The following is a 13820-nucleotide window of genomic DNA, read 5'->3' on the forward strand; positions in this document are numbered from 1 at the left end:
CTGTAGGGGCCGGCACTGCACGCCAAGCGTGGTGCCATACAGCACTGTCAGTCAGCGCTCACCGAGCCCCTCTAGGGCCGCTACTACACCCACACCCTTGTGATGTCCACGATGTCGTTCCACCGCACGCCGTGACTCTCTCGGGAGGGCACTGCACACTGACATCCCGCGATGTCACTACACAAATAATGACAAACTCTGTAACAACTGTTGCGCCGAGGGACCAAATGGTAAGCAATGCAACTGGTCAAAACGTGACCGGCACGCAACGTGATTGGTAAGCAACGTGATTGGTAAGCAACGTGATTGGCACGCAACGTGATTGGCACGCAACGTGATTGGTAAGCAACGTGATTGGCAAGCAACGTGATTGGCACGCAACGTGATTGGTAAGCAACGTGATTGGTAAGCAACGTGATTGGCACGCAACATGTTTGGTAAGCAACGTGATTGGTAAGCAACGTGATTGGCATGCAACGTGATTGGTAAGCAATGTGATTGGCACGCAACGTGATTGGTAAGCAACGTGATTGGCACGCACCGTGATTGGTAAGCAATGTGATTGGCACGCAACAAGATTGGTAAGCAACGTGATTGGCATGCAACGTGATTGGTAAGCAATGTGATTGGCACGCAACGTGATTGGTAAGCAATGTGATTGGCACGCAACAAGATTGGTAAGCAACGTGATTGGCATGCAACGTGATTGGTAAGCAATGTGATTGGCACGCAACGTGATTGGTAAGCAACGTGATTGGTAAGCAACGTGACTGGCACGCAACGTGATTGGCGCACGTGATTGGCGCACAACGTGATTGATAAGTAATGTGATTGATAAGGAATGCGATGCGCAGGGCAATGTAGCGCTACAGCAAGTGAGAAGGTGCAAACAACATCCGGATGCCAGTGGAAAACTCGGAAAAGTTGTGGCCTGAAAAACTAAACAGAAAATAACCAAGACCAAAATGGTTAAAGTGGTTTCCCGGTTAATTGAGCAAAGCTCTCATCTCGCTGTGGCAGCCCTGAGCCAGCGGTGAAAATTGCACGTTCACATGGCAGAGGCGAGTCTATCAATAGGAAAACCACTGTTGACCTCTACCCCAGTGTTATTGATTTGTATGTGCTGGGATCTTGTTATTTGTGCGTGTGCACCACTGCTAACGCAGGGTCACGATTTTTTGTTGAACTTCCCCACAAAGCGGTAATAATTTGATCGACCTCTGAGGGATGATGGGCCGAGCCGCTCCCCGACCAGGGATTGAACTCACGGCCTCCGCGCCACCCGCTCGTACTTGCAGTAGCGAGGCCCTCGCGGCAACGACTTGTGCGGCGACGGTAACGAGGGGCGGAGGTAAACGGAGCGAGCGGTGTCGGGGCAGGGGTCTCCGTGATACCCACGCCGGTGTTCGCGAGGCAGTCGGGGGGGCGGAAAAAGCCCCGGCTAAAACCGCTCGTTAAACGCCCAACTCTTAAAACTGCGCCACGGGGGGTCACGCAGAGAGTCCCCCCCCACCGCTCAATCCCCCGGGGGGGCGTCCCCGGGTTTACAGGAACCCGTCGTGTCGGCCGTGACTAATTGAATTAATGCACATCCCACGCAGGCCCATTAATCACCCAATTAATCTATCAGCGGCACCTGACGGGGCCACTCTGTAAAACTAAAGTCCGGCTCGGCGCCGGCAGCGCGCGGCGGGCAGCAGTTGGCGCGCGGCCCTGCGCCCAGCGCCGCCGCGCTCTGTAAACGAGCTTCTCGGAAAGATTTATTTTACGGGCGCACGCCGCAAACTTGCCGCCACCCGTAACCGGACACGGCCAATTGACGCTCTGCCGCCGCCCGTTTGTTTAAATTATTGCCGTTGTTTTATTGCCGCGAGGACGCGCCGAGCATCTGACACGCCGCGAGAAAACTCTCCGTAGCCAACGGCCGACGATGAATTTAACCCAAACCGTGGTCATAAAGAGGCCCGCGGATGATCAGCGGGCCGTCAATCACAATCCGCGATGTCGCAAGCGGGGAAAAAAGTCGAGGGATCTGCGGCACGGCCGGGACCCGGCGCAAGCGGCGAGGGCGCGTCGCGTCTGGGCCCTGCGACGATTTTAATTCACGCCTTCATTTCCCACGAGATAATTTTTTAGCAGGTGGTAAATTTCTCCCACGAGGTGAGCGTCGTCTTTCTTCGCTGCCCCACGTGCCGCGCTGTGAATTCCTAAACAGCCGTGGGCGGAGAGGCCGCGGAGATGGCGCAGAGGAAAGAGTTGGGTGGAAATGGGTCTTCGTATGGTGGGGTGTCAGTCGGGATCATTTGCACGTCCACGTGGAGGCCGTTGAGCGAGCCAGGGGACGGCTACCTGCGAACGATAAACGCGTGCAGCGGCGATGCCCTGTGGTCCAAGCTGCGAGATACAGACTCGCGCAGAGAACCGTGGACTCGCAAAATAATCAAAGTCCTCCACGGTTTGATATTGGTGACCACGGCAGCGCCGTGGGATGTCCCACGCCGGGGCGGCTGCCGTAGCGTCACTGTGCGTGCCGTAGCGTCACTGTGCGTGCCGCGCGGCGTCCGCGAGCAACCCGTCTCATGAGCCGGGCCCTGCCTCCGGCCGCGACGATCGTCCGGTGACTCTCGCGCACCCGGCCATTTTCACAGCTGCCGTGTTTTGCCGCAACCGCCGCAGGTTTTCTGGTCGTTTCACTAAACGGGTGGGGAGCGTAACCTTAATCGTCAAGCCAAACCCTTCCGAGTCGAGACGGCCGAGAGAAATAACGACAACAAAAAGTCCCGCGCGCAAACGCGTGCGGCCGCCCTTTAATGACCGGCGTGTAGCAACATTTAAATAAAGGCGTTCGCACGCACGAGATCGGACGGACGAGATCGGACGGACGGGGGGGGGGGGGGGGGGGGTAACGTTTTTCGTCGCAAATGAAAAAGCGGGGTCATTTTGAAATGTCAGCAAATGACTTCCAGCCAGAACTTGGCGAGGGTGTTTTCATTAGGAGACCGCGCGCGTTCCGCCGCTCGCGACGCCGTAATGAGAGGCCACGCGAGGTAATTTACATTCGAGCGCCGAGCCATCGTCGTGGCGGCCGGCCAAGCCAAGCGAGAGCCACGCTCCGACGAGAGCCGCGCGCCGCGGCGCAGCCCATTAGGGCCGTAAACAGATCTGTCCTCGTCCGCTGGCACGGTCGCGAGCCCACGCAATGTGGCAGCAATTTCAGAAACCATTGTAAATAAAAGGGGGGGGGGGGGCGGGGTGGCGGACGGAACTCTCCACTCCTGCGCGTGCGCCCCGGCCCAGCGGTCGCTTCGCGTCGTTCATTGCGACCGCGCGGCCCCAGGCGATGGCGGAGGCGGGCCGTGGTGGCGGCGGCGGCTCTCGTCCGATCGCGAAGTCGACGTTTTGATCTCTCGTTTGAGTAACGAGCGCGGCCGCCCTGGAAGGCTACCGGAGCTTCCTCTCGGAGGTTCGTTGGCTCTCGGCCACGAGTGACTCGGTCAAAAAGCTACCGGTGCTCGTCCCTGAAAATGACCCGGGCTAGATCGCCCGCAAAATGAGCGATGGCGCGTCGCGAGAAGCGATCCGCTCGTTAGCCGAGAAGGATGACCGTGCGGCCGGTAGGAAGAAGAACTTTGTAAATTCGGCTAGCCAAACCACGGAGCGTAAGCCCCCAGAGAAAGGCAATGAAATGTAAAACTCCACTCTCGTAATCATTTACCACGAAAGCCAGAAAACAACCGCCTCCACCGCCGCGCGGCGAGGGCGGCGGTGGGGGAGGGAGCGCAAAGAAACGCATTCTTTCACGGGAAAATAACCAAAAAAAAGAAACGTTAGGAAAAGGATATTAATTCTATCGCTGAAAAGGTTAGCGGTTTCAGCTCCACAAAGGTTAAAGACTCCAACGTGGGCATTCTTGCCAATCCGGTGACGGGCGCCCGTTTTCCAAGAACCCCAGCGCCTGCTCGCGCGCACGTGGTGGTGCTGGTGGTGGGGGAGCGGTGGGAGCCCCCTTTACTCCCCGGCACGGGCTGCCGATCCTCATTTACACACACACACATTTATATATTTATATATTTACACTGCGCTGCGGCCCCCAAGGAGTGAACCAGCACCACCCACCAGCACCACCCACCCACCAGCACCACCCACCCACCAGCGCCCCCCTCCGACGTGCCCCTCAAATGCCCCCCGCGCCCACAACGCTCGCAATTAGCGGTACGCACGCACGCGTACGCGCAGCCGCGCCCGGCGGCCCCGCGGCCCGGCCTGGGATTTTGGCCGCGATTCAGGGGACCCGGCCATAATCGCTCAATGTGCAAACCATTATTTTGCTCTCTGCACGGAACGAAAGAATGGCCGGCTTGGCAGCGAGTCAAACGGAGCGCGAGCGGCCGACCCGTGGGCCTGTTTACTGTTCGGCCGCGCGATCGCTAGCTCCGAGTCCACCGGGCCTGTTACGAATATCCAGAGGAGACTTCAAAGCTCGCGGAAAGCGATACGCCGCGCCAAGGAACATGGGGACACGCGAGGAAGAATCAGCAGAAGAAGAAGAGATGAGACAGAAAGTTTACGGGAAGATGCGGGGCGGAGGCAGGCGGTGGAGCAAGAGGAGAGGAAGGGAACGGTGGTGGTGGTGCGGAGGGAGAGTGGGAGGGGGGGGTGGTGGTGGTGGTGGTGTGGAGGCAGAGCGGGAGAGAGGAGGAGGGAACGGTGGTGGTGCGGAGGGAGAGCGGGAGGAGAGGAGGAGGGGGCGGTGGTGGTGGTGGTTGTGGTACGGAGGGAGAGTGGAAATTCTTCTTCGCGCTGGATCGGGCGGAGGGTGTGCGGCTCGGGATGCCTGGGTGTGTGTGTGCTCATGCACGCAGAGAAATCGCATCATTACAGTTATTATGGAAATGTCCATCAGGCAGGGCGTGCGTGCGTGCGGCAGGCTTTCGGGGCGGGGAGCGCAACGGGGGTGCCGCCCTCTCCTCCACGTTGCCGATCGCGCCTAAAAAGCCACGGCGACGCATTGGGATAATTTCCACGATGGCAACGAGGCGTCAACGCTCGCGCCGAGAGATTAGATTCATGCTCGTTAGGATAAGCAGGTTTTCGACCGAAGGAAAACATACACTCGCCATTTACACGTCTCGCTCTCTCTCCCCCCCGCCCCTCATCTCTCCCTCTCTTGCTCACGTCTCTCTCGCGAAAGGCACGGCCACACACGCACACCGCTCTCTCGCGCTCGCGCGCACGCACACGGACAGACGCGCACACATGCACGCACGCACACACAGCACTCGAATGGTCCCTAATACAGCGACGCGCGTGTGCAGTGTTTACAAAGCCGAGACTGATATCGCGCTTTATTGCATGTGACATTTCATAATAAAAGCACAGCCCCGACTTCTCCCCGGGCCCCCACCCGCCTGGCTCACAGCCTTCATGTTTTTGGGGGGGGGGGGGGGGGGGGGGTGGAGTTGGGAGGGGTGAAGGGCAGGGTCAGCGGAGTAGCAGGGAGCGAGGGGCACGAGGGGGGGGGGTAATAAATTGTAGCTCTCGGCCGTCGACGGGCTCCGCAACGCGGCGCATGTTATTGTTTCTTCGAGTTGATTGCAGCCAATTTTTGAGGAATCAGACCCCCTCCTCCCGCGGCCACTTTAATCCACGACCTCCTCTTGCCTAACCTCAGGCGAGCGGTGCTGCAGGCGCACCCCATCATCGCCGCTCCTCTTCGGCGCCGGGTGGCTTTCTTGACGAGCGCGTACACACGTGTTCCTGTACACCCAACTTTACACATCCGCGGCGGTGGTTGTGCACGCGGCCTGTAGGCCAGCACATTAAAGGCAGCGGCGAGGGTAGGTGGACCATCGTCAAACTCCCTTCCCCAATCGGCCAGCCCGCTTGGCGCAAGCCAAGCGGGCTGGCCGATTGTTGCTGCTGTTATTGTTGTTTTCGATGCACGGGAACGGCCGCCCGGGACGCCGCCCCGCTGGGTTGCGTCTCGCCCGCGATGCGGCTTCCCGCTCGCCTCCTTCTCACTCTTTCGCTCTCGGCCAAAGGGTAAAACGGCGAGCCGAGCGCCGGAGGGGACCTGACGCGGCAACGCGACCGCTCGCCGCTTACTGGCTCTCGGCGATTGGCTTCGTGAAACTTTCCTTGAAGTTCGCGTTGCGAAAGCACGGGAACCCACGACGTTGCGACCAATTCCCCTCCCAACCCCCACGCCCCGGGACGGCTCTCCGCATGGTTACACGGCCAAACACGGCAACGGCAAATGTTTGCAACCCGGGGCGCTAAATCGCAGCGCCACTCGGCACGGGCGGGGAAGATACCGAGAAGAAATTAATCCAGGCAGCAGTGAAGTCTGGCACATGCCGTGAATATACTGAGAAGTTCAACATAATGAGATTGGGGTGGGGGCCTGGAGGGTGGGGGTCTGCAGGGGGGGGGGGGAGCGAGGGGGGGGGTGCAAGGGGGTTTCGTTTTTTTTTCTTCCCCAATTTTGTGAAGTCTCAAGCCAGACCCGAAGCGAGAGACACAGCCAAAACAAACGGCCCACATGACAGCAATCAGCACAGAAATTCACTTTTCCATGACATGCCAAGAAAAGCAAGAAACAAGAGTGGGGGTTGAGGGAGGGGGGCCCCTTTTCAGCTCTTTAGACCCCGATCCTCGCTCTGCACAACCCACACCCCCCCTCCTCAACTCCCCCCCATCGCCCAGCCACCCTCACCGTGCCGATCACCTAATCCGTGCCGTGCGGCTCCCCACGCGTTTTCGGGTTGCGCCACGCGCCGACCGGCACCACGTCCGACGTTTCGCCCCAGCGTGCTGCCAGCTTTTTGAGGACGTCGCGCCGAATGACACCAAACGAACGCAAAACGCGGGCGGCGCCGAAGCGTCTCCGGGCCTTGCGCTCCGAATCGGTGCCGCCCGGGCACGCGACACGGCCGTCGCCGACCGCCGGCCTTCGAGCGCCGCGGCCTCGCGCCGGCGCGCGGAAACGTGCGGCGACGTTCCGTTTCGGAGGGAGCGCGATCTCTCGTGCGGTCCCGCGGCTCGCCGTCGCCGCGGGACACAACGCATCGCAACCCGCGCCCCGATTCGCGGAATTACAGTAATAATACGTACGGAAATATTTTATTTATTTTGTAGAAGAGGTTGTGAAAAAAGACTTACGCGCATACTTTTAAACCAAAAACTAGAGGGGGCTGTCTAATAAAAGAGCCCGGAGATCACGCGGAGTGGGGGTGGGGGGGGCGAGTCAAGGAGAAGGAAGAGAAAAGCGTGGTGTTTTAGCGAGCGCATGGTTAATCCTTCTTGGCGTGTTTACGTCCCGTGAAGCGCATTCCAGGCAGACCGCACGGATTCGGGACTCGTGTCGAGACCGGTGTCTCCTCCTCGCCCGACCGTCAGCACGGCCACAGAGGCTCGCTCCGGCGTACTGTACCCCCGCGCAAGAATTTACTGTAAATGTCCCACTGCGAGCCGACGTCTCTGCTCTCGCAGGATCTTACATTTTTAAACAGGAAATTTCCTTCCGTGCAACAATTTATACAAAAAAAAAATTGTTCATGCCGAGAGCCAAAATGCCGACGGGGCTCAAAATGAAATAACGACCGTCGGAGGTTTTTATTTAATTTTCCCAGGCCCATTAATTTTGCGTTGTTGATATTCGCGTGAAGTGAGAGCGGCGATGTGGGCGCGTGTTCGTGCGTACGTGCGGGACGGGAACGAAACGATAAAACGCCTCGGGGAGGTTCGCGGCACGAGGAACCCCGTGACATCCGTCTTCCCGGCCGCGACCACCGCCGCCATCGCCACCGTGGCCACCGCCGCTACCACAACAACATCATCAACTCCGCCGCCCGGCTCTTCCGCCGAGGGCGCTACCGTCCCCCCGCCGTCTCTCCCGTGTAGCGGTAGCAGCTGGGAGCATGCGAGTTGCCTTTTTGTTGGGCAGAGCGCGATGCTCTTCCCGTGCCAAGGTCACGAGAAAAACATCGCCAAGAACCGCGTCCAAATGGTCGTCATCGTCGGCCTCGTTCCCACGGAGAGAAGGGGCATTCTTAAAACTCGCTCCGTGGTGGCGGCCGATTTGGAACGGGTTTATTTATTTGCGCGGCCGCCACTGCGGCGTTACATTTGCCGTGCGTAATTATTTAATTTCCGAATGTGTACATGCACGGTTATTTATAATTATTTTTTGAAAGCCCAATTCTGTCCAAACCACAACCGCAGCACACGCCGCTACGAAACTCATGGCGCTTCAAGCGAAAGAGGAGCCAAGTGGTGAAAATACAGAAGCGAATATTTTTTAAACAATGGTTAAAAATAGCTCTCTTGTTGGCATCCGTACACTTCCGCCAAAACATAAACAAACAAAAAAATGCTTACAAATGCCAACTTTTTGTGCGTTGACGCTGGCTCGGGACGGGGTTCGCTGCACTAACAAATCTTCCCGGACGTCCCCCAAACAATCGAGAATATTTTGAGTTTTCCAGCAATAAAACTTTTCTAAATTTTACCGCACACGGGGCCACGGATGCCCCCACGGTGCTCGGCGATGCGCTTTATAAATCTCATCAACTTCCCAGCGGCGGTGGCGGCGGCGCCGTGGGGTTCGCTACGATGGCCGGTGCGACCGCTCCACCCCGCGGTGATGACGGCCCTCTTAATAGACGCGTGGTGGCGGCGGCGCGTAAATCACGCGCCTCGGCCCATTTCTTCGGCCGTTAAACCGCGCTCGGGAGGCCGGCTCTCTCGCACCGAGTCACGGTGCGTGCCGGTGTTTTGCGATCGCCGAGGTCGTGACCTTTCCCAGCGGCATGCTCTCTCCGATCGCAAACGCGGCCCCCGCTCCCCTTCTCGGCCTCATCGTAGAAGTCGAGGTTCTGGGACTCGGAGCGTGACAGCCGGGGCCCCCCCCCTAAGCTGGCTGACTTGAGTCGGCTGTGTTATGAGATACTAGATTAAATACACAAAATATTAATTTAAACAAAAAAACTGCAGCGGCGCATAGTTTGGCGAGTGCCTGTGCCGGCGGGCAGGTGCGAGGATTTATTCTATGTTATTTATTTTGCGTAACGCGATGATTGATGGGCGGGCGGCTCGAATGTCGGCCGCGTCTCCGCATGCGAACATCGCAGACACCCGATCGCGTTTCCCCGCGCCCGCTTCGTTAGCCTCACTTACGCGGCTCTATTGCACCATCTGCCAAACCGTTAGCATCTAATAGAACAACAATAACATCATCGCCGTCGTCGCCAGCGTCGTAAAAATAATTGATGAATCTGGCCTGTTTGCGTCCGTTCATACGGCGGGTTCCACGAACCTCCACGCTCCCGCCGAAGGTGTCGGCCCACATCCGCGAGCCCGGTTTAATTTGGATGACGGCGTGCCCGAAGAGGCGGTTGGTCCGGGTCAAGTTTTCGTCACTCTGGGAGCAGTCCGACCCCCAGGTTGTGTTTCTCTGGTCACGTGCCCGGGCAGCGGGGGCCCGCGGCCGACCCCGACGCTCGAACGACACCCCAATCGCTAGCACGTGCGCATTTGTGTAACGGCGTAGGGCGCGTTACCATTCTGGGCTTTGTACCTTGGGTACAAAGCGGCCACCGCTACTCTGCTGTCCTGGTTCCGCTGGGCTGTTCTGCAGCGGACGGCCACGACGACGATGTGACGGCGTGGGGGGAGGTTGCGCGATAAATAAAAATAACGCGCTCATCTCCAATGGCTGCCGTGAGCCCGTGGTGAAAATTCCACATTCCCATAGCAAAGGGGAAGTTTCTTGCGAGAATGGCCACAGTCAACTGTCCACAAAGTGGGCCCTCGCGTTTTGTTTTAACATGGAGACATGATGGGGCTGAATCGGCTTTCCATTGGGATTTGAACCAGCAGTGTTATAACTGTGAACCAAAATGCTCACTAACTTAGCTCAGGAGGCACCAGTGACATGGCGGTTAGTGCCCTGCACTTTTAACCCGGTAACCGGAGTTCGATACTTGACCACAACTAACATCGGTGGCGAACAACCCCCGTAATTGACACAGCTCGGGTGAGGCCTTCACCCAGCAGTCGACTGACAAGGGCCTGTAAATCATTCTTCTTTTACAATAACTTCAGCACGAGCAGGGCAAATGTTTGCTAAATTAATTCCGGCCACAACAACCCAACCACCTCCGGCCAGACGCGTGTTTGCTAATCGCCTAGCGCCCCCTCCCCCCATGCACCTCCTCCTCCACGAGACCCCACCCCCACGAGGCTGCGGTGCCTCCTGCTCGCTCGCAGCATCCGCAGGGAGAGAGCCGGCAGCGCCGAGGTCATTGCGGACGGTGCGAGGGTTTTATTTCTCAAGAAAGCCGCCGTTCCCTTTGCGGGCCCGAGGACAAACGCTGGTCGCACGGGCAGCGCTCCCACACGCGCTCCGAACGGAGGTTTGGTTTATTTCGTCTGCAAGCCACGGTGCTTCCAAGAAAACATTAACTTGGACGGAGCGGAACGACTGCAGAGAAAGCGTTTGGCTGGCAGGCACTTTATTTGTTTGTAAATCAAAATGATAAACGCTCGTCGCAAATCCCTGGCTGGCTCAGAACCCACGTCGCCTCCTATGAGCGGAGCGGCCGGTGCTTGGCGCTCATGAACGCGCGAGCGAGCACGCGCGTGCTCGTGCGTGCGAAATCTGTAAACAGCGACATTTTGCAACAATCCGGCCGGATGATGCAAACGCCTAAATCCTCGCCGCCTTTCACAGAGCGAGAGAGAGAGAGCGCGCGCGGCGACGCGCGGTTCTCACGCCCGCGCGCTAAGAGCCGTCCCCCGCTTTGTGCTCGCACACGGAGGAGGAGCCCTTGCACCACGGTACAGTTTTGTTTACGCGTAAATCCCCCAGAGCTGCGTAAACACCGCACGCGGCAGCGGCATCGCCCGCCGCTGCTGCTGGTGGTAGGGCGCACCTGCGACGCTGGAGGGTTGGTGGGTCGCGTACAGATGGATTCTCAATGGGCGGCCGCCTAGGTTTTCTCGCTTGCGCTCTCCGATGCGTTTTCGGGTCGTAGCGCTGGGCACTGTTCGGCACGAAGTCCGACGTTTCAGCTCCGCGTGATGGGGAGTGACACGACTGACTTTTGCTCCGGTCGAGGCTCAAGCGTCGCCCCTGCAGCCCCTCGGTCAACCTTCCCCTCTCGGCGGAAGGTCACTCCTTCTCTGCTGCTGCTCCCATCGCCGGAACGCCCTCCCCCTGGCCATCCACAACTACTGAGACTCCTCATCTATCTGTTCCAGCCCAGGCTCAAGACGATTCTCTTCTCATCCGCCGACGACCGCCCCTCCCTCTCTCTTCCCCTGTGAAGTGTCTTCATTTGCACTTCTACTGTAACGGCGTCTCAAGTCCCCCTGTGCCCTGTAGCGTTCTCTCCATCACTCCCCGCTCGGAGAAAAAAAACCTCAAACTAAGCCTCAAACAAAACCACTCTGTTCGTCGGGCGCTCGGCACGGACGTGTCTCCCCGCGTCTCGCGCCGCACCGTGCTGTATGTCACGCGTTAATTTTGTATTTATTTATTATTTACTTTCACGCAAACCAAATCCGCAATGCAAAAAGGGATTAAACGCACACGTGCACAACTGTAAATATTTTTTGATTTAAAGCTTATTTTGTTTCCCTTCTATGTGACTTTACCGAAAGAACCAAGAATATAACTGTAAATATCTTTTAATTTGTGCCACTGGGAAATTAACTTCTCGCGCGCTGCAAAACATTGCTGGCAGCGTCACGCCCGCTACCTTTGTACTGCGAAAGTGGCACTGGCTTTGTTTCAAAACCGCCACGGCCGCTGCCAAGTGGAACACTAAGTCTCTTTTTATTTGGCGAACCCGGGCGAACCCTACGATGAAGAGCATCGCCGGCGCCCACCGCTGCTGCCAGCGCGAAGCGCAAAGCGCGAAGCACTCGTCGCGAGCTCCGGCGAGACGGCAGGATCCCCCGACCCGAGCGGCGTCTAGAGCCGGCACCGCACCCACGGACGCGGAATTTCAGACACGGGCAGCTCCACCGTGGCTTCAGAACGTCAGGGCGCACGACTTCTGCAATCCGGGACCGATGGCGCGTTTCCCACGGACGGCCCACAGAGCGCCACGATGCTCGTGGAGGCCGAACGGTATCGACAAACGGAACGGTATCGTTTTGCCGCGCCCAATCGCCAGGGAAACGCGACAAGCGTGGACGTAAAGTCTCGCAAGGAGGCCTGTTATTTGCATTTATACGCTCATCAGTCACGTAAACAAAGCGCGGCAGATCGGTGGGCCGGCGCGAATGCTTCACAATGGCCCTCGGCCGCTCTCTTCCGTGTTTTATTTATCGACCGGGCTGGCTGCGCGCAGCAAGAGTGATGGCTTCCCCGTGACAAATCCGATTAAGTGTCCACGCGCGAGGGCGCCGCGCAAACCCAGGAGCGGGGATCGGAGAGCGCGGAGCGGAGAGCGGAGCGCAAGGACGTGGCCAAGGACTGGCCAGAGAGACGAGGCGTGAGTCTCGACAGCGAGAAAAATACGAACCCGGCCGGCGAGCCGTAACGGCGGCACCGATTATTATCGGGCGCCACGCCGCGAAGCGTTCGCACGTCGCAGGGGCGGGCGCTCGCTTCTCCGCACCGCCGACGCCGTGCCGATGGAACAACACACCTGGGGGCGTCAACACCGACGGATAAAAAATAAACGCGACGACGTCCCTGGGAGTGAAGGGGGACCAGAAGTGGATTGGTCACAACCCCCCCCCCCTCAAGCTCCCATTCTCTCAGAGCCCACCCACTGCACACTGCCCCAACCCCCCCCCCCCGCCATTTTGCAGGGGGTGATCGCTACCGCGAGGGGTCGGGGCGACCACGCTCGCGACCCCTCGTGGGGCGCGACAGCTGTCACTACGAGTTCGTCAAGTAAAAAAAAATGAATGGACGGGAAAAAAACCCCCCACAACAAAACGGAGAACAAAACGGGGGAGAAATCATGACATGTGACAGCGCGTGGCCCGGCCCCGATCACGCCATCGATCGCGAGCGGCCAGCGCGATGCCCGCGGGGGCCTCACCTCTGCTCCCGGCTCGGACGCTCCAGCCGACCCGGACGATGGCGTCCACCGCTCGTGCCGCCCTCGTCCACGCCGCCTCCTCCCCCTCGCCCCGCGCCGCCCGGCGGCGGCGGCACCACCACCACCACCGGCGGCGGCGGCGGCGGCGGCGGCGGAACCTGCGACACGCGAGCACGTGGCCGAGCCCGTCGGGGCGCCGTTAGCCAACTGACGAGCGCGCCGTTAATTAGGGGGATGGCTCCGTCAGGTGGCGGCACTGGACGCCGATCCCCAGGCAGTCCCGCGAGGCGGGTGGGGGGGCGGCGGAGGAGGTGTGGGGGGGTGGGGGGGTGTGGGGGGGTGTGGGGCGGTGTGGGGGGGGCGGGCGGGGGTTACCATCACTCCGCTCTCTCGCAGGCATAGCGAGGACTGAGAACAGCACGCTAGACTAATGGGCCGTGGCACCTAATTAATTTTTACCGCATGTAAATTCTCCGTGTTTCTTTTTTCAAATGAATACGTACATATTTTAACGAGCTCACTCCCTGCCCGCGCCCCCTCCTCCGACGCGATCGCGAGGGGGGTACAATGCTCGTGAATTGGCGCAGGAGGAGAACCGCGTTCTATTGACGACGCTTTACCCCTGCGTGTCGCCCGCGCCGGGGGACCGGACCCGGTGACGTCCGCGCGTACGAACACGCGTGTGCGTGCGCGTGGCGATTTCCATGCAGGCTGGCATAAAAACTAAAACCGTGGCAAACGGAACGAAATGAGAATCGT

At 58.9% G+C, this 13820-nt stretch overlaps 1 protein-coding gene across 4 annotated transcripts in view; it reads right to left on the reverse strand.

Annotated features, from left to right (window-relative positions):
• The window catches only part of LOC116943970 (thyroid hormone receptor beta), a 125395-nt gene that overhangs the window by 49715 nt on the left and 61860 nt on the right, over positions 1-13820 (reverse strand). For 3 of the 4 annotated variants that reach the window (XM_076068034.1, XM_076068030.1, XM_076068032.1), the window contains one exon: positions 13062-13219. The exons of the other annotated variant lie outside the window; for it this stretch is intronic. The gene's annotated coding sequence lies outside the window, so the exon portion shown is untranslated. The remainder of the gene's footprint in view (positions 1-13061; positions 13220-13820) is intronic. 4 annotated transcript variants of the gene reach the window in all.

This window comes from Petromyzon marinus, chromosome 19, assembly GCF_048934315.1.
Source record: "Petromyzon marinus isolate PM22_M1 ecotype Great Lakes invasive population chromosome 19, UKy_Petmar_22M1.pri1.0, whole genome shotgun sequence".
Classification (NCBI taxonomy): Eukaryota; Metazoa; Chordata; class Hyperoartia; order Petromyzontiformes; family Petromyzontidae; genus Petromyzon; species Petromyzon marinus.